Source organism: Hyaena hyaena, unplaced genomic scaffold (genome assembly GCF_003009895.1).
Source record: "Hyaena hyaena isolate Hyena2069 unplaced genomic scaffold, ASM300989v1 scaffold_381, whole genome shotgun sequence".
Classification (NCBI taxonomy): Eukaryota; Metazoa; Chordata; class Mammalia; order Carnivora; family Hyaenidae; genus Hyaena; species Hyaena hyaena.
In genome coordinates this window covers 315,723-336,688 of record NW_024081012.1, presented here as the reverse complement: position 1 = coordinate 336,688, position 20,966 = coordinate 315,723, and the positions used below count along the sequence as shown (strand labels likewise).

The following is a 20,966-nucleotide window of genomic DNA, read 5'->3' as shown; positions in this document are numbered from 1 at the left end:
CCAATACATTGTCCCATTTTCCTTCCTCCTTTCTTCCCTCCCTCCCTCCTGTCTTACCTTCTGACAAGAGGATGCATAAGCCTTTTTTACAGAAGAATATAAATCTATATTGAGGATTACAAGGGTCTTCAATAAAGAAAATACATGCTTTGTCTCTGAGATTTTACTTTACGTTACTTAAAACCTGCCAAATTGCTTTGATACTATTTGATAGATTGTGGCAGAAGGCACAGGACTCTTGAGTTAGACACAAACTATTACAGCTAAAGAAGCAGCATGAATATTGCCATATTTGCTTCGGTCCCTTTGCCCTCATCATCCAAGACCACAGAGAGGTATGACAGGCCCCAGTAGATGCCTATACACAGAGGAGGCTGAATGATAGGAGAAGAAAACTGAATTTAGGGACCCATTGCTTCCATAGCAACCAGTAACCAAGACATTTTTTGTTTTTCCGGTTGAGAGGAGGCATTCTCTTTCTTCTCAAAGTTACTGGTTACATAAATAACACTGAGAAGTGGCCTGTTCCAGTTCCACTGGAGGGCAGTCAGGCCCCTGCATTCTTTTCACAACCAGAAGATGCATAACAGGGACACAAGAGGCCCAAGAAGGACTGCCCCCCCCCAATATGCATCATTTCCATATATGGCACATATAAATATGTGATTAACAATGGAACATATATATCATATGACTATGTTAAGTATCTCTCAATTAATTTATGAATTTATTGCAAGTCCAGTCAAAATCCAAACAAATTTATTTGAGGAGATGGAAAAATATACATAGTTGGAAGGAATGCATATTAACATTATTATTATGGATTTTTATTTGACATTATCTAGCATAATTGATGATGGTTATCTTGTATAATCCAGAATTTCTGTTTGTAATGTGCCTATCTTAGTTAGACTCTGCCACATGTACATTATAAGGATGTTTGTGGTGTTCTTATGATATTGTTTGTTTTGGAAAAAGCCAAAAAAAATAAAAAATTGTTTACCAACATGCGACTGGAAAATAAATAATTAAATAGTTACTAAAATAAATTAGCTAGATCCAGCAGGTTAATTAGGATAATACTAAAAAAAATAATGTGGTATAAAATAAATTACCAAAGGATACATGCCATTTATGCAAATTAAAATGCAGAAAAATGTTATTTATTATTTTTAAATACAAAATGCTAGAAATTTGACACATACCACAGATTGAAATAGTTATTACCTTTGGATAAAGAGGATAAAGAGAAAATAGAAGAGTGGGAAGTTTTAATTATTTATGAAATATTTTATTTCTTTAACATAAAGACTTGAAAAACTGCTGAAACTATATATAAATTCAGTAAAGTTGCAGAATACAAAAATCAGCATAAAGAAGTCTATTGCATTTCTATACACCAATAATGAAGAAGCAGAAAGAGAAATCAAGGAATTGATCTCATTTACAATTGCTTCAAAACCCTTACGGTACCAAGGAATAAACTTAACCAAAGAGTAAAAGATTTGTACTCTGAAAACTGTAGAACACTTATGAAAGAAATTGAAAAGGACACAAAGAAATGGAAAAACATTCCATGCTCATAGATTGGAAGAAAAAATATTGTTAAAATGTCTATACTGTTCACAGCAATCGATACATTTACTGAAATCCTTATCAAAATACCACCTGCATTTTTCACAGAGCTAGAACAAAGAGATCTAAAATTTCTGTGGAACCATAGAAGACCCCAGATAGTCAAAGCAATCTTGAAAAAGCAAAGCAAGGCTGGAGACATCACAATTCCAGATTCCAAGCTATATTACAAAGCTGGAGTCATCAAGACAGTGTGTTACTGGCATAAACACAGACACATAAATCGATGAACAGAATAAAAAACCCAGAAATAGGCCCACAATTATATGGTCAACTAATCTATGACAAAGCAGGAAAGAATATCCAATGGGAAAAGACAATCTTTTTAATAAATGGTGTTGGGAAAACTGAACTGCTCAAAATCATTCATCATCAGGGAAATACAAATCAAAACTACAATGAGATACCACCTCACACTTGTAAGAATGTCAAAAATTAACACAGGAAACAATGGATGTTGGCAAGGATGTGTAGAAAGGGAAACTTTCTTACACTGTTGGTAGGAATGTAAACTGATTCAGCCACTCTGGAAACAGTATGGAGCTTCCTCATAAAGTTAAAAATAGAACTACCTTATGACCCAGCAATTGTACTAGTAGGTAATTATCCACAGGATACAAAAACACTCATTTGAAGGGGCACATGCAACCCCAATGTTTATAGCAGCATTATCCACAGTAGCAAAATTATGGAAAGAACTCAAATGTCCATATGTACATTGAATGATGAACAGATAAAGACAGTGTGATATATGGATACATTAATCTCTATCTCTATTTCTATCTCATATATCTATATCATCTATATCTACATCTATCTACATATAATGCAATATTACTATTTAGCCATCAAACAGAATCAAATCTTGCCAGTTGCAATGACATGGATGGAGCTAGAATTCATTATTCTAAGCAAAAAAAAAAAAAAAAAAAGTCAGAAAAAGACAAATATCATATGATTTCACTCATGCATGAAATTTAAGAAAATAAACAGATGAACATGGGGGAAAGGGAAAAAAGAGAGAAGGAAGCAAATCATAGGAGACTTTTAAATATAGAGAACAAACAGGGTTGTTGGAGGGCTGGTGGGTGGTGGATGGGCTAGCTGGGCAATGAGCCTTAAAGAGGGCACTTGTGATGAGCACTGGTGTCATATGTAAGTGATGAATCACAATTCTACTCCTAAAACTAATATTGCACTATATAGTAACTAACTAAAATTTAAATAAAAACTAACTAACTAACTAACTAACTAACTAACTATAAAAACTTAAAGCAGCTATGGCAAAATGATAACAGCTGTGAATTGGATGATGGGAACATGGATGTGCCACAATATTCTTTGTTTCTGTCTATTTAGAATATTTCAATGTTAATTATAACTTTAAAAATACAAAAATGTAAACACTTTGGCTGCTGCCTGTCTAAATTAATAAATTCATTCAAAAGTGTTAAGAATTTTCCTCAATAGCTATACTGACTAGACATTAATTAATATGATTAGTTTTTGGCATGAGCTATGTTCTTGTGTTCAAGTTTACAATTTAATCATAATCACTGTGAAAACAGAAGAACGTATAATAGTTAAAAGATAATATTTTCCTGGAAGTTAAATAATGAGGATAAGACAGACAAGTTCTTCTGGGCAAGTTATTTGAAACAGGGATTGAGTATTTTGATCCAAAACAATGACAGTATTATTTTTGAAAGCTCTGTACTGGGGAGTAAAATAATTTCTGGGAGTTGTTAAAACTGTAATTTTATGTTTTAACATCAGATTGTATTGAAAGTGTGTATGATTTCATCACTTCTTAGTCACTACACCTTACTTATTCATGTGTATTTAATTTTACTTTATGAAGTGTAAGATTCAAAAAGTAATATATGCTTACTGTATAATAAATTCAAATTCCAAAGTAAACAAAAAACAACCATATTTCACAATAGAAAAACGCTGACTTATTAACATTTGACTTCTTTTAATACTTTATATGCATATTTGTATTTTTAACTTAATTGCAATCATAACATATGTAAACCATTCTTCATAGCTGCTTTTGAAGTTAGAGATTTTTCTCCAGAAGATAAAATCTAGCAATTAAATTTAGTTTAAAGGTGTTTTTGAGATATGCATCAAGGTGGTGAAAACTACAGAAAAGTTTGAATTGGAAAATTACATAATTATTTACATACACTTAATGATTCAGAAATAAATATTTTTTCACACTAAGAAATACTGTACCTGGAGACTTTCTCTGACTTAAAGGCTAGATTCTGAGCAGGGTGGGCCAAGGAAAAGCAAGTGTTTACCTCTGCCCTTTTTGTCTTCTTGGAAACGTTGCTTAGGAATAAAAGTGGATGAAAAAGTAGAAGAAAATATCAAAAAAGTTAAGGGTAAAGTCTGTAATCAGATTTGAGTTGGAGGAGAAAAGTTTTGTATCTCTGAGAAACCAGAACATTTTTCCTTAGCAAATACTATAGAAGTGATTCAGTGATTGCAGAAGCTGCCGCAAAGACAATGAAATTCTGTACTCTGTGTGAGCAAAGGAAGAACAGTATGACAAACGCATCTATATTCCAAGGATCCCTAGTCTTGATTTGATATTTATTGTCGCTAAGTTTGATATATTTGTAGCTTTATCTTCTGCATAAGAAAACTCAAGAATTTTGTGGAAAAAAAGCTTAGTGAATCAACCAATGCAATAAGCGTCAATATATTGATAAAAACAACTTAATGTTCAATTTCCAACGGTGCTAAATCTCTCTGAGACCTTTTAAGCTGCTCTGAGATTAAATGACTAATTAATTGTATTGAAGGAAATTTGGGAAAAATATATGTAATGTATATGAGCTCAGATTGCATGGCAGGTAAATCAGTCCACACACATCTGTTCCTTCTATTCAAAAACAACACAAAACAAAAAACAAACTTCATCATCTCACTTGTTTAAAAACTGTATAATTAACACCTAGTCAAGAAAAGGAAGAGGATTGACACATATAATAGAAAAAAAAACCCACCCCAAACACAAGTCCATCAAAAGCATTCAATTTGACTTTTTCATTCACTCATTCACTCATTTTGGTTAATGAAGGCTTTACCTTAATATATGCACATGCACGTGTGTGCGCGTGCATGCGTGTGTGTGTGTGTCTGTCTGATGTTTTGACATAGTACTCTATTAAAGGTCTACACCTGCACTTTTATCAAGTGCAGTATCCTCTAGACATATATGGCTTCTGAACATTTGAAATGTAGCTAGACTAAATAGAGATAAATGTAAAATACATATCAGACTTTAGAAAAAGTAATAAGAAATAATATAGTATTTTTCATCAATGTTTTATATGGATTACATGATAAGTGATAATATTTTGGATATATTCAGTTAAATACATTACCAAATTTAGTTAAATCTTTTCTTTACACCTTTTTAAATGTAGCTACTAGAAAATGTAAATTATTGAAATTTAAATGCCAAACACACTTATGGCTAACACTACATTGCTATTGATCTGGAACACAACGAAAAATTGTTGTGTAAGGATGTTGTTGTTGTAAGGATGCATATAACATGCTATGGTATTTTCTTCTGTTTTTGAATATATAACTCTAAAATTTTTATGTTTGTGCAAAATTAAAAGAGCATTTGAATTTTTTTTATTGTTTATTTATTTGTGTGTATGTGTGGGGCAGAGGGCGGGGAGAGAAAGAAAGAGACAGAGTGCGAGCTGTGTAGGAACAGAGAGAGAGGGAGACATAGAATCTGAAGGAGCTCCAGGCTCTGACCTGTCAGCACAGTGCCCCACAGGGGCACAGATCATGAACCACAGATCATGACCTCAGCTGAAGTCGGACGCTTCAGCAACTGATCCACCCAGGCACCCCTTGCTAGCATATTTACAAGATTTAAGTTTAAACTTATCAGTAACCATTAAGAGATGCTTACAACAGATTTTAATAATTTGCTTTTATACATTTTGTGATTTTAATTTCAAAGTCTTTGGTATATTCTACTCAATATCCATTTTGAAAGCTTCCACCTGGGACTGAAGAATTATTTTTTATTTATTTTTTTGCATTGAGGTATAATTGACATTTTATTTAATTTTTTTAAAACAAAATTTATTGTCAAACTGACTTCCATACAACACCCAGTGCTCATCCCAACAGGTGCCCTCATCAAAGCCCCTCACTCACTTTCCTTTCTCCCCCAACCCCCATCAACCCTCAGTTTATTTTTTGTATTCAAGAGTCACTTATGGCTTGCCTCCCTCCTTCTCTGTTTAAAACTATTTTTTCCCCCTTCCCTTTCCCCATGGTCTTCTGTTAAGATTCTCAAGATCTTCATATGTGGTTTATATATACAATGGAATACTACTTGGCAATGAGAAAGAATAAAATCCTGCCATTTGCAGCAACACGGATGGAACTAGAGGTATTATGCTAAGTGAAAGAAATCAGTCAGAGAAAGACAGATATCATATGTTTTCACTCATATAATTGACATTTTAAAATATAAATATGGGCATGTTTGGGTGGCTCAGTTGGTTAACTGTCTGACTTAATTAAGCTCAGGTCATGATCTCACAGTCTGTGAGTTTGAGCCCCATATCAGGCTCTGTGCTCAGAGCCAGGACTCTGCTTTGGACTGTGTCTCCCTCTCTCTCTGCCCCATCCCCACTTGCCTTCTCCCTCTCTCTCTCTCTCTCTCACAAAAACATATAAACATTAATTTTTTAAAAAAATATAAATATGGATGCCAAATTGTCACTTCATATTTGCTAATACCTAATTTTTAGAAAAGAGCATAGTGTGTGTGCAACACAAATCTTCTCAAAAAATTCCAGAAATATGCAGACTCTCCAGCCAGACACTCCTGTTCTGGACCCAGACAGGGCTTACCCTGCACAGTTAGCCCTCTTAAACAACCCTCCTCAAAGGCCAAAGCAGAGAGGAACAGGGAGAAATCAACTTTGTGCCAGCAACAGCTGAAAAGCAGGTAGCACTGGGACAGCCATATCTATGTAGTTCTCCAAAACTTAGCTTATAGTTTATCTGGGAGAGGAGTGGACACATAAGCACAAAGAGTCTGGGAGTTGTGCTCATTCAGCAGTCTTAGCAAGAAGAAAATTTTTGGAGTGAAGAAGTGTATTCCTACTATCAACACATAAAACGGAAAAAATATAACTTTTTCCTTAATTAATAACTATCATTTATATATCTTTACAGATCTCATAACTTATCTCTTAACTGTGCTATTATATAGTCCTCACACTCTTTGATTTCAGTAATTTTATTTCATCTAGAAGATAAGAAATAGAGTCTCTGAGAATTTAAACCTCTTGCCCAATATTACCTAGCCAGAAAGTGGAAGATATTTTCACCACATTCTGCTCCTCTGTCTATTGTATCTTCACTGAAATTAAACATAATTTCTCAAAAATTCTACAACCAGCTGGGTCCAAACTTGTGAATGAAATGTATCAGGACAGTGATTACAATTTTTAACAACAAAATGAAGAAAAACACATCATTTTTCTCTTTTGGTTCTGAGTTATAGTTGTGAAGAAAAGTTCCAAAACCCTTTGAACATTTGTTCTATATCTAGAATTGGTACAAAATCAACTGAAAAATTACTTTTAAAATGATACTACTTACAGGTGCCTTGGTGGCTCAGTTGGTTGAGTGTCTGACTTTGGCTCGGGTCATGATCTCACGATTCACATTTGAGCCCTACATCCGACTTTGTGCTGATGACAGGCATGGAGACTGCATGGATTCTCTGTCTCTCTTTCTCTGCTTCTCACCCACTTGTGCTTTTTCTCTCTCAAAACTAAATCATTATTAAAAATTTTTAAGTAGAAAAATAAAATGGTATTACTCATGTTAATACAAAAATCTAGTTTTTATTTAAAATTAAAAATCTTAACATTTTTGATACTTATAGTCAAATTTCATATTTTTATTATTATTTTTTACATTGTTCTGCATATGGGTAATTATGACTATGACTTCATAGATGAAATTGAATACCTGCAGAGCAAAACCAAATATTTTACAATACATTTATTTTTATTTAAGAATAACAAAATAGATAATTTAAAGTTAAATAAATCTGCAGTTTCTTTTGATCTATTGATGTTTTAGAAAGCTGTTACAAAATTACCTTATAATCTTTGAAGTTTAATTCAAAATTTTCCTTTCTGTTTTTTCCTCAAAAGTTTGATTAAAGAAGTTATATTTACAATACATACATTTTTTTATTGCTTTCTATTTGTTATGCTATTTTGCTTCTGCTGGTGCTGAAGCAACAGCAGTATTATTTTAATTTGTCCATATAAGTTAAAAAATGCTGCATATTATTTGCACAATCTGTAGGGACTTAGGTTGTTTTCACTCACGCAAATCAGGAAAATCCTTTATCAATTTCAATTTTTGCATGATTAGGAACTACAGAACCATTCCTATTAATATCACTGTACAGTTAAGTCATAGACCAGTAGGATATTTAGTTTTTTTTACATGAATATAAAAATTTACATTTCTAAAACCTTTGTTATAGTAGGAAAACTACTCAGCACTTATTTCATTTCATACCATTATTAATGTATAATTTAATGATGGAAGATTCCTAATGCATTTGTTGATAAATAGGAGACTAGCTTTTCTCTATAGGATTACTGTGTTTTATCTTTTCTTCATTAAATTGTCAAGGCTCCTCTCCTCAATCACAAGTACATCCTATAAAATAATATACAACAATGATTGGTGATAGAAAAGTACAGTGGAGAACATTTCAATTTTTGAACTTCCTGGTTTTGGGTTATAGTTAATTATTCTACAATTGATGTGCATGCAGGGATGTCATTGATCTCCATCTCCCAAATGCCTCATTTGCTGTCTGATATTAGGCTAGGCATTCAGGGTGGTATGTTAGCTCTCTCAGACCAAAGGAACACTATTGAGTGAATTATAATAGAGCCGTTAATATTTGAGTTTTCTTTATTCAGGTCATTTATGGCAAGCTTCAGAGATGATGTCATGACCTTGTATTATTGGACAATTATTCTGTCAATGTATGCCCTAGCCAGACTTGTGACATCACAGAATTACAAAGCAGAATGAGAGCTTCTATTTAAATAGCTTCATTTTAGGGAGGCATAAATTATAGTCCAGAATGATTAAAGATTTTGTGATATCATAAAGGTAACGATATATCTGGAGATAAAGAGAAATGTGACCTGACCTTTAATACATTATTTTTGGAGAACCCAAGGTTCTTCCACGTACTGGCTGTGTGATATTTGGCAAGATATATAGCCTATCAGACCTCAATTTCATCACTTACTACTTATTGATAATGTCTACTTCATAGGTTTGTGTGAAAAAAAATAACAGGTAGATAGTAATTGTTAAATTTCCTTCTTTTATTTTTATTTTTATTGTTTCAGAGAAACCCACCATCAGATCTTGAAAATTACTCCTTAAGCATGGTCTATTGGAAATATTACCTTTATGATTGCAGGTAAGCAGATTTTGTTAAAAGTATTTCTTTTAATCAAAGAGTTAAACTACTTTAAAACAGTTCATTGTTGTCAGGAGTTCAGTGGAGAGAGGGGCAGAAAGGATTTGAGGAAGCTTGCATTTCAACCTCACTGCATTAGAAATAAACTACAGCTAGAAATATCTCAGCTTGTATATTTCTTTGAGTGAATGACTTTTTGTAAGTTTTTCTTTTTTTCCATTGTATTCCCATGAACAGGAATGAAAGTGAGTGCTGATTCACTTGTCCTCTACAGAGCTCCCTTTGCTCTTCTCTTTTAATCCTGCAAGCATAGGATCCTGGGATCCTCTTATTATACTTTTCTCCTACAGAGAAAAAACTTAGTCCTGTATATGATATTGGTGAGATAGTTGAAAATGTCAAAATTCAATCATTTGGTTGCTGACTTGGATTGCTGTTTAAGAATTTAAGAAATACAATGTAATGGTTGAAATTACTTATTTGAAATGGAACTTTAAATCTTTTGATTACTTTTAAATTAAAATACTTAAATATCAAACCATCTTCATTACTTTTGTTGCCTAATTCTAGAGAAGAAATTTCAGAGGTGATATTTATTTATAAAACATCAGACAAAAATGGTTACTGTCACTCTAGACTGTGGGTTTTTGAGACAAATATTTGGGTTGAAGTAGGATAGCATTAGGAAGAGCACTACCTTAGATGAGTGTGCCAGCAGAATTTTTCAAAAAGAAACAAAGGAGTGATAACATGTTTTAAAGATATAGGTTAAACCTTTTCAAAAAAATATTTGACATAAAAGAGGTTGGTATAATGGCTAGTATGAAATACACACTGTTATGTTTTAGAAAATAATTATAGAAAAACTTTATTTGGATTATAAATTCATTAGTGATAGGTGTGTTTTGAAATTTGAGTAATAAAACCATATTAGGATAGCATTAAAACATTAATTTTGATCCCCAATGGATTATTTATACAACAGCATCATAATTACTTAATGACAACTCTTATATTTATATCTTTTATGAGTTATATAGTAATTGATGGATAGCTAAATATTATACCATCTTCAAACCGACCCTCTGAAGTAAGATATAACAATTATCCTTATTTTATAGATGAGATAACTGAGGTTCAGAAAGATTACATTTCCCAAAGTTACCCAAGCCAGAATTTGAACCCAGCTTTTGTAGTTCCAAGTCTTTTGATTTCATATCACACCCTTTTACAATAAATAAGAAACACTGTGATAATATGAAAGTGAAATGAGAGTTAAAATCTGGATTTTGGTCCTGACTATATCATTAACTCACTGTTGAACTAGCATTTGAACTTTTGAGTCTACACAGAGACAACTAAAACCTAAAGATTTTAATTTGCCCACGTCCACTGTTTGGGATTGAAAAGACTGTACTCACCTGGTGATAGTAAGAGTGAACAATAACTACAAATTAAAGAACATAAAATGATTATTTGAAGCAAATGAGTTACATTAGCAAAATTTTTAAGGAAATGTAGCTGAGCAGCTAAAAAGAGTGATTCATTGGACTTAAAAAAAAAAATCACACTCCTTGTTATATACAGAGGACCAAAACAATTATCTTCCTGGTCTTATTTCTTCCATCACATTTTCTCCAGGAAATGGATTAATCACCCTTTTTGACTCACATTTCTTTAAAAAATTTTTAATGAGCATTTATTTATTTTGAGAGAGAGATAGAGAGTGAGCACGGGAGGGGCAGAAAGAGAGGGAGACAGAGAATCCCAAGCAGGCTTCACACCATCAGCATGGATGATTTTTTTTTTTTTTTTTTCTTGTGTCTGGGGGCAGGGGAGGAGGCAGGACTCTGCTGGAGGTGGGGTGTGTGAGCCCACTGAGGGTGGGAATTTAAAGATTCCCGTGAGGTGGGCGGAAACGAGGGTTGGGGTGAGGGATTTGAGCTCCCACCGAACACCCCTTGGAGTAAGGGAGGGAGCCCTGAGGCCCTCCCCTCTCCCCCCATCTTGGTTTATCTGTTTATAAAGCTAGAAGTGTAGAGGTAGTAGTCGTTTTTGGGTTGGAGTCCGTGTGAGGTAATCTTGTTTCCTCTTTGGCAAAAGCCACAGCAGCCGTGGCGGCAGTGGCGGCGTTGGTGACGGTGATGGGTGGGCCCCCTGGGGGTGGGGCCGCCTTGCGCCTGTGGGCCGAGGAGCGCAGGTGGGAGGCCAGGGCTTGGTGCCCACTCAGCAGCACCTTACATGCCAGGCAACGGTAGGTGCAGATGGGCACCCGCAGTGGGGGGGGGGCACAGAACCCCCAGAATTCCAACTCACGAATTGTGAGATCATGACCTGAGCCGAAATCAAGGCTGGGACACACAACCGACTGAAATACAATTTCATCAGTATTCCATTGATAGCCTTTTTGAGATTTGGTACATATTAGGTTCTAGAAAGTAAAACCTCTCCAATTTTTGAGTAAGATTTTCATCAGCTTTTCCTGGCTAATAGCCAAGTATTTAATCAAGATAGCCTATATAAGTCTGAAAGCTATTTGCTAAAAGACAAACTACACTAGAAAGAAAAAGAACAATTGACCATATTGTGAAGCTCAGCTAAAATGAAGTTGACACCAGGTTTGCAATTTTCTCTCTAGTCAAATGTAACCAAAGACAATTCTGAAACTTAGCTAAAATAAAATTACTTATAATCGAAGGAAACTTGAGTGAATCTGTCCGACTTGATAATCAGTTTTCCAAATCAGAGTTGTATATATGAAAGGTTCACCAAATTAGAAAGCAGCCATTGTTGAAGTGTGACAACTCTGTTTTCATAAATCCTGAAACCTATTGAAGTTACATCCTCTGCTCTGAAAGATTACAAATCTTTCTTAAGAAGAATTTTGAAGCAGTTTTTAACTTGTATTACACAGACATGAAATTTTTACTACAAACACATCCATTGACTAAATACAGACAAATCTTTTATTTAACTCCTTCATTAAACCAGAGAATTTTATTTTTAAAGTTATTTTTGAGTGATAGAGGGATAGAGCAGGAGAGGGGCAGAGAGAGAAGGAGAGAGAGAGGATCACCATCAGGCTTCGCACTGTCACCACAAAGCCCAATCCAGGGCTTGGATTTATGAACCCTGAAATCATGACCTGAGCCGAAACCAAGAGTCTGACACTTAACCAACTGAGCCACCCAGGTGCCCCCAGATCAGATAAGTTTAAACATCATTGTTTATTTTTTATTCTATGTGCTATAAGGATTGGTTATGTTATATATCATAAGCAGATTTCTTCTCTGATTTTGCTATCTTGCTATCTTCACATTAGAATAATTTTAATTTTACATTTTGAAGATTTTTAAACATGCATTAAAATTTCCAGTGAAGAGTCCATTGTTTTTATTTGTCTTTTTTTTTTTTTTTAAATAACAGAGGTGAATTTATAACGGCCTAAAAGCAAAGTGAAGGCTGACCAGAACATATACAGTATTCTGACAAATTTAGTGATGTCAACATGTTTTTTATTAATGTTTACTTATTTGTGTATTTTGAGAGATAGAGCGTGTGTGCATGAGCGGGGGAGGGGCAGAGCGGGAGGGAGAGAGAGAAAGAATCCCAAGCAGGCTCCATGCTGCCAGCACAGAGCATGACATGGGTCTTGAACCCACAAACTGTGAAATCATGACCAAATCAAGTCCAGCACTTAACCAACTGAGTCACCCAGGCACCTCAACATTTATTTTGCATCTGAATTATTTCATCATGAATGTACTCTGACAAGCACAAATGTCTATTTCTTAATAAACAAACAGGGCTGTTCTCTTAAAATAAAAAACAATCATGTCACCAAAGCTTCTGTGGAGACAAATAGCTTTATTTATCTTCTTTAGATAATTAATCTGTGAATATATTATATAATTTCATCAACAACAATGAAGACCCCCCTTTATTCATATATTTAAATATTTTAATGCTTATTTATTTTTGAGAGATAGAGTGTGAGTGGGGAAGGGACATAGAGAGAGTGAAACACAGAATTCAAAGCAGGCTGTGGAATCTGAGCTGTCAGCATACAGCCCCACTTGGAGCCCAAACACACGAATTGTGAGGTCATGATCTGAGCTGAAGTTGGGTGCTTAACCGGAAAGAGCCACCCAGGAATCCATTCCCTTTATATTTTATTGCCAGAGATGTTCTTTTACTGCATATTTCTTCTCGTTGTAATGAAAATTATGTCTAAAAGACAGATTTGCTTTTTAATAATCTTTTTGCTAATATTTTAAATGCATTTTTTACATTTTATTCATTCTTCTTCCTTCACATATTTAGTGCTTAATTTCTTTTGTAATTGGAATTTGTTCTTAAATATTACTTGATGTGTGTTAGAATTACAAATTTCACTTCTATTATGCTGCCATATGCTCTTACACTTATATTCGTTGACTTACTTTTTTCTCCTTTTTTTGGTCTGACTTTGAATAATTATTTATTTTCTATGAAATTTGTTGACTCACAATTTACACTTTGTAATACTTAAAAGCCTCAAAGTCAAATTGCACTCCAAGTACATTTCTGAAAGTCTCATAAATGTAAATATAAATTCAAAGTTGAGAAATATAACTAAGACTTGAAATATTTTTTACATGGCACTCACTTTCACTTACAAATAATGAAAGTCTGGTCTCCTCATAAAACTTTCCCAGGTTACATCCTAAGAATCTTGAATCTTTGCTCTTGAATTCCTATAGTATTTGTCTCCATATATATTTTTTCTATATTGTCTTTGTTTTACAAGTATTAATGTAACCTTGGATAAAATTACACAATCTTTGAAGATATGGTTAAGGCTATTTTTGGTATTTTCATTATTTGAAATGCATATCATCTTGTGATTATATTTTGAGGTATTTAGCACATTGATGAAATATTTAGGTAATTTATGCAAAATATGTCACTAATTTGACCTCTAAGGACCATGTTTGAGGCACCAAAGCAGAAGTAATTTACAACCTCATAATATCAGTTACTTTATTCAATCTACATGTTAACAATAATGTTTAAGATGGGCAACAAGGTTTTAGCATCCTCTTAGCTATGTCTCGGCCGAACAACAAACTTTCCGTTAGCTAGTAATTAAAATATTAGATAGGCTATCTTCATCAGTGCCAAAGCGACCTTTTCCCCCACAGCTCTCTAATCAAAGCCACTTTCCTTCTATTCAAGTAGTCACTTTGGAAGCTACAAGTCACAGAATGCATGAAGATAGCCTGGACATTTGTTGTTTCCTCAGGATAACATTTCTCTGGAACACAATCATGAGGTACATATTCTATTGAAGCAAATAAAAGAGCTGTGTACTCACTGAATCTTACCCATAGAAGAAAAGAGTTGTATGCTTAATTACAACAGAGAAGAGACTCAGTTGTTCTCTAAACCAGGCTCTCATTGTAGTATCTTTAGATTTGTATCCTTGTGACTGCTTTAAGTCACATAGGTTTAAAATAGTAACAGACATTCACAAAGTCTCCAGTAGATTTCAGACATTGCTGTAAGATCACATTTAATCATCCTATATTAATCATCCTATATGATAGTAACACTCCAACCCCCCCCCCCCCCGCACCAACACCACCCTTGGTACTAGTACATTTTATTATTCTGTTTTAGAGAAGATGAATTTAAATAACTCAGCTTAGGTCACTCAACAACACGTTTATAATGAGAATTCAAATATAAATTCATCTTTCTTCAAACTCATATTCTTTACTAACCCATGTTGCTTCTACAAATCCTCTCAAATATAAAGTATGAACTAATGACATTTTCTTTTTTTAACTTACAATACTTATTCTTTACATTTATAATATTGTGACAATTGGAAAATTAGGTCACTTCTATTTTGGAAAATTAATTTTGTAATCTAGAGACAGTTAGTCAAAGGATTCAGATATATCTTATGAATATATTTTGACTTAGTTTTCCAGGTCAACTGTTGGCATCAATTTTACCATTACAGACATCTTTAAATCTTTGGAAATGAACATAAATACCTTTTATATCATTGTTTAGCTTTCACTGTCATTTTACTTTGAGACATATCATTTACAATCTGACATTTTGATTATCTCTTTAAACAGCTAAAATATATATCATATTCAGTCAACAGAGACAGTATAATCAGATAAATTGAGTAATTCTCTGTCATCACATTTTATTAATGCTGATAATAACTCAAAAACATTCTATGAGGTTATTCTGTCTTAGCTCGATAGAAATACCATTGCTGTTTATTCAGTATGTGCTTTTAGACAGCATTTAAATATTTTTCCGTCATTCATTTACATTCATTTACCCATTCTGATGTTGCTTGTCAGAAAATAATTCTCAAACATTATTGACTAACAACTCATCTGGGGAGTTTATAACTGGCCCCTTCTCAGAGATTCTAGTTCAATAATTGACAAATCTAGTCATTCTGAAGCAAATTAACACAAGGACCACACTATTATAAGAAATGGAGCTAATTAATATCAGTTAATTAGCAAATAATATTTATTTAGTGAAAAACAATGTATTTGTTTCAATAGCATATATTTCTGCCTGTGAGTATTCTTCAATTTATTTAGTGAGATAAAATTACATACAATTTTAGGATATCTGTGAAGCAATCATCAAGCAATATTTGTTCAGTAGTCTCCAACATCTATAATTTTCAAAACACGTATTCTTTATTACCTTTCTTTTTCTTATAATTTATTTTCAAGTTAGCTAACATACAGTGTAGTTTTGGATTCACGAATAGGTTCCCATGTTCATTACTTACATACAACACATACAGCAGTGCTCATCCCAACAAGTGCCCTCCTCAATGCCCATCACCTATGTTTGCAACTCCCCATACTCCCACCCCTATCAACCTTCAGTTTGTTCTTTGTATTTAGGAGTCTCTTCTCTTATGGTTTGCCTCCCTCTCTGTTTGTAACTTACTTTTCCTTCCCTTCCCCAGTGGTGTTCTGTTAAGTTTTCAAATTCCACATGAGTAAAAACATAAGATATCTGTCTTTTTCTGACTGACTTATTTCACTTAGCATAATACCCTCCAGTTCTCTCCGTGTTGTTGCAATGACAAGATTTCATTCTTTTTCATTGCTGAGTACTGTCTTCATTTCCACATTACTTTCCCTGACCATTTTAATTTAGGGTGTATACGAAAAAGGAATTTTATATCTCTTCCTACATGTAGCATAAAATATTGACAGCTGGTTGAAAAGTGAATAGTCCATAAATATAAATAAATTATTATTATTAGGCTTAATTAAATATCTCATAACTTGACTTAATCTATAGATTTTTTCTTTTAAAAATGATTCTATCTTTAGAATTTTGAACTCTAAAGAATTAAATTGCTGTAGTTAATTAGCATAAAGCCCAGAAAATGTGTGGCTTATTCATTTTCAGTTTATTCTTTGTTCTAATTCTGGGAATAAGTCATCAAAATGTGGTAAAATATTAACTTAGATTTTATAATTATATGTATTTAGTTCTGATATATGCATACCATCTGGGTTTATTTGGCATGCAATATGAAAAGTTAAGTAATCTTTACCAAACTAAAAGTTATTAAAATATTTATGAAGGTTGACATGTATCTTTCACCACTAATAAATGAATGCAAATATCAAAGAAAATATCTGAATATCTCACTAAGAGAAAAATAAACAAATGAATAGTTAATCATGGGAGAAATCAGCAGGATTAACAACTACAGACATGTACAAGATCTTTTGTATTAATCATAGCCAAGTTTTGATGTGTCTCATTAAATTTCAGTCACAAATTTTATTCAGAAGTCCTAATTCATGTTGGCTTTGCATTGAGAATTGTTGTAATGTTTAAAATATGGACAATGGGCTTGAATCCAAGTGATGGTAAACAATGTCGTGGTTTCTGGGTACCATAGGGATGAATGTCAGCCTGGTCTTATTTGAAACCTCATTAATTATGTGGGAGTTGGAGCAAATAGTGTACTAATGAAACACTGAGATGGGCTCAGATTGGAAGGTAGTGTAAACATGACTAAAAAAATGGTCATCATTTGAGAAAACCTTAAACAAGTAGAAACTGCAAGAAAGTTAAAACATTTAATTTTTTAAATGGGATAGCTGAGGAAATTAATGAAAACTACAGTGTGAGCTCAATCTTTAAAAGGTATTTTGGAATTAAATAACAGTAAATATTAAATTAGAAAATTTTATTCAAATTTCACAACAAAATAGTTCCATAGATATTACAGCATGATATTCAAAAGTTTAAAAAGTTAATAGTTTATATTGCATATACACATATCCACATAACTATTTGAAAATTTACAGACCCGTTTCTGTACTTAATACTCTGGAAGTATCTACATTATAGCCCCTCAGAGACTGAACTTTAAATCTTGTTGTCGATGTTGGCTAACTCATTCCAAGAAAGTTGTAGATGAAGTGGCAGGAGAGAAAGAAAAAGACCTATAAAAAGCAATTAAGAGGAGAAAAAGGAATAAGAATTAGGAAAGAATAGCACTGGAATGACACCTTTGGGAAAAGAGAGAATAATGGCTTCCTGGAATCATTTATATGAAACAGAAGGGAAATAAACAGTAAAACATGAAATTTAAAAGAAATATCAGGAAAAGAGTGGTAAAATACAGGAATGAGTAACATTTGCAAATGAAATCAGTTTGAAAATAACTTTCACTACAAAGATCATCTTTTTAGATTAAACAGATATGTCTCTAAATTATGTTACAAGCTCAACTGCCCTGTTTATTACTGTCCTAGACTCCTTTCTGCTCTGGTATTTTAAATATTTTTGACATAAACCTAGAATAATTCCAAAACACTGCCCATTAATTTGTTTAAAGCCTATTTAGAACCTATTGGATATTTGTCAGTTCCTGAGCACTTTTGCATTAGGCAACTTCTAAATTTGGTGTTCTAGAATTTGGTTGAGTTTTAAGAAAACCATGTACTAAAAATAAACATGCATTTGTTTAGGACAAGTGGAAAAGCTCTATTTTTGGTGTCACTGAAAATGTATTTGAAAGATTACAGAATTACAAGTCTGGTCAGACAGATTATCTTAGTTAAGTCGCCAACCGCGTTGACCTTAGATAAATTCCTTATACTCTTATATTTAGTTGTGAAATTGTAGAGGTGGAATTAGATGATCCAACAAGTCTAGGATTCTATAGGTGGTAAATACATCCTTTGTCCCTCTTATCTTCCCAGATGTAGGCAATATAGACAACATTTTTAAGAACACTGTAAAGAGGGGCATAGTATTAATCAAAACAGATTTAATGTACAAATTTAATGGAAATAAAATAATTACTTATCAGCTAATTAGACACTATATCAAGACAGTATAAATAACATTGAAAACAATCTAGGATTCTGAAGAACAATGGGACTTAAGTGTGGATATTTAAAGATACTTAGGAATTTCCTAAAAATTGAATTATAAATATGAAAAGTAGATCCTAAGTGAGCAGAAAGAAAAGAGCGATCTTTTAGGGTCTACTGTTACTAAAGCTTAACTTTTAGTTCTTGTATTTAAATTTTTTATATGGAGTTTTGACAAATGCCACTTGGAGGCACTCTTATACTGTAGTACTGTACAATTTATACTATCAGTATGTCATTAATGAAACTTTCAGTTTTTATTTCCTTTTTTAATTCTAATAATCACTTGGGGATGGGTAATTAACACTGGTTGTGGTATTTAAACTTTCACATTATTCATATTTATCACCTTGTAATTTTTACTGTTGTAAATAATCTCTTCTTTATCTAATAAAACAGATTTCATTCATTTCTGTAAGGAATGGAAGGTTTTAGGACAACACCAAAGAATTAACCTGAGGATAAATTTTGGTTTACAAATTAATGTCTATTTTTCAAATTAGAAGTTCATATTATTTTTAAAATTAATGTTTATTTAAATTTTCTATTATCCAAAGTAGAACAACAATGAGAATTCAGAGACACTCTTGATGAGAACCAATATCTTTAATCATCTGAAAAAATAGAATGCAAAACATAGATAATTAACAGGATTGTATTAAAATATGTAATAGGCTACAATAGCATGTACAGGAATATACATTAAAATTGATTTCCACAGAAAAAGTGAAGTTCAATAAGAAGTTTTTAAAGGAATGGAGTCATGTTATTTGAGATTTTCTTACTTTTATTTATTTTTATAAAGTCAATTTATTTTAAAGTTATATAAATGTTATTTCTATACATGTGAAGAATATGGATTGTCCATACACTTCTTGGTTTCAAGTATATTTGGAAGATGTTTAATGTTACATTAGTAAGGGTATGAATTTTACATCATTTCTACTTTAATCTGAAGATAGAATCTATAAAATATTGCATTAGAAGTAATCATTTTTACTATTGCTTTTGCAAAGGATATTTTAATGTTTTTGTTGTAAGTGATGTTATTGTAACATTCAAGCTACACAATTAAAATGTTCATTTTTATTAACATTTTTTTTTAAATGTTTTATTTATTTCTAGGAGAGAGAGAGAGAGACAGCATGAACAGGGGAGGGTCAGAGAGAGAGGGAGTCACAGACTGAAACAGGCTCCAGGCTCTGAGCTGGCAGTCAGCACAGAGCCCGACGCGGGGCCCGAACCCACGAACCGCGAGATCATGACCTAAGCGAAAGTCGGACGCTTAACCGACTAAGCCACCCAGGCGCCCCAATTTTTATTAACATTTTAAGTAACTAGTAATAGACAATGCCAATTATATATTTTTTATACTGATTAAAATAGTAAATCTGACCATGCAAGAAATGAGTAAACACTAAGAGAACTAATGTAGATATGAACATTTTATGTTTGAAAATATTAATAATTTAAATCTTTAAACTCTTGTTAGCCCAATGACATATTGAAAAGGGTGTGTCATTTGGATAACTTCAGTGGAAACCTGACTTGTTGATTAAATCCCCATCCACAGTTTTGGGCAATGGCTCCCTACTCACTCTTTTGACATTCATTCCGTCTTAAGATGATTATTCATCTCCAGGGTCTTAACAGCTAAGGCATTTATGTTTGTCAGCACTACAAATCTTGCTTTGCCCTATTCTTCTACATAATGAAACATTTCTTTAACTAATCTAGGAATTTGATTAATATTTGGACAGAAATCTCTATCCTATCTTTATCTCTATCTCTGTCCAAATATCTCTATCATCTATCTATATCTTCTTTTTATTAGTTGGAGTTTTACTGGTTGGAATTAATATATCATATTAATATTATGTTAATGCTATATAATATTGACATTATATATTAATATGTCACATTAATATATCATTGATTAAAAACTAACAATTGAGGGCAAAGCTTATTTATTTAAATTTATACACCAAAAATGTACTCTCTCTAGGAACTTAATGGAAAATTATATTTACAGCTAAGAAGACCAAAAATACTGATCAGCTGACTGAATTTCCCTCTTTCCAAGTCAATGGGTAAGCATTATATAAAGAAAGCATTATAGTGAGATGTCTGTGTGCTCTGGTTGTTTATTTTTGTTTAATGAAGTACTGCACAGTGGCTTAAGTCAATAGTACTCATTTATTTGGTTACAAATTTGGGAATAGTACTCATGTAGGCCAGTTCTTTCTCATTGCATGGGGTAGGAGTCAGACACTGGCTGGGGCTGGGGTGTAGAGAAGAATGTTTTGCTCAAGCACCTGGTCTCCATATGGCAGCTGTCTCCATATGGCAGCTCAGGGTAGCTG

The 20,966-nt window shown here is 33.0% G+C and overlaps 1 long non-coding RNA gene across 2 annotated transcripts in view; it reads left to right on the top strand.

The window, feature by feature from the left end:
- The first annotated feature begins 8,781 nt into the window (after positions 1-8,781).
- LOC120244313 overlaps positions 8,782-20,966 on the top strand; it is a 49,813-nt gene continuing 37,628 nt past the window's right edge. Inside the window, exons 1-2 of one of the 2 annotated variants that reach the window (XR_005531526.1) lie at positions 8,782-8,844; positions 9,090-9,163. This is a non-coding gene — a long non-coding RNA (uncharacterized LOC120244313). Of the gene's footprint in view, positions 8,845-9,089; positions 9,164-20,634; positions 20,694-20,966 lie in introns of those variants that run through there. The other variant, XR_005531527.1, reaches the window with a different exon arrangement.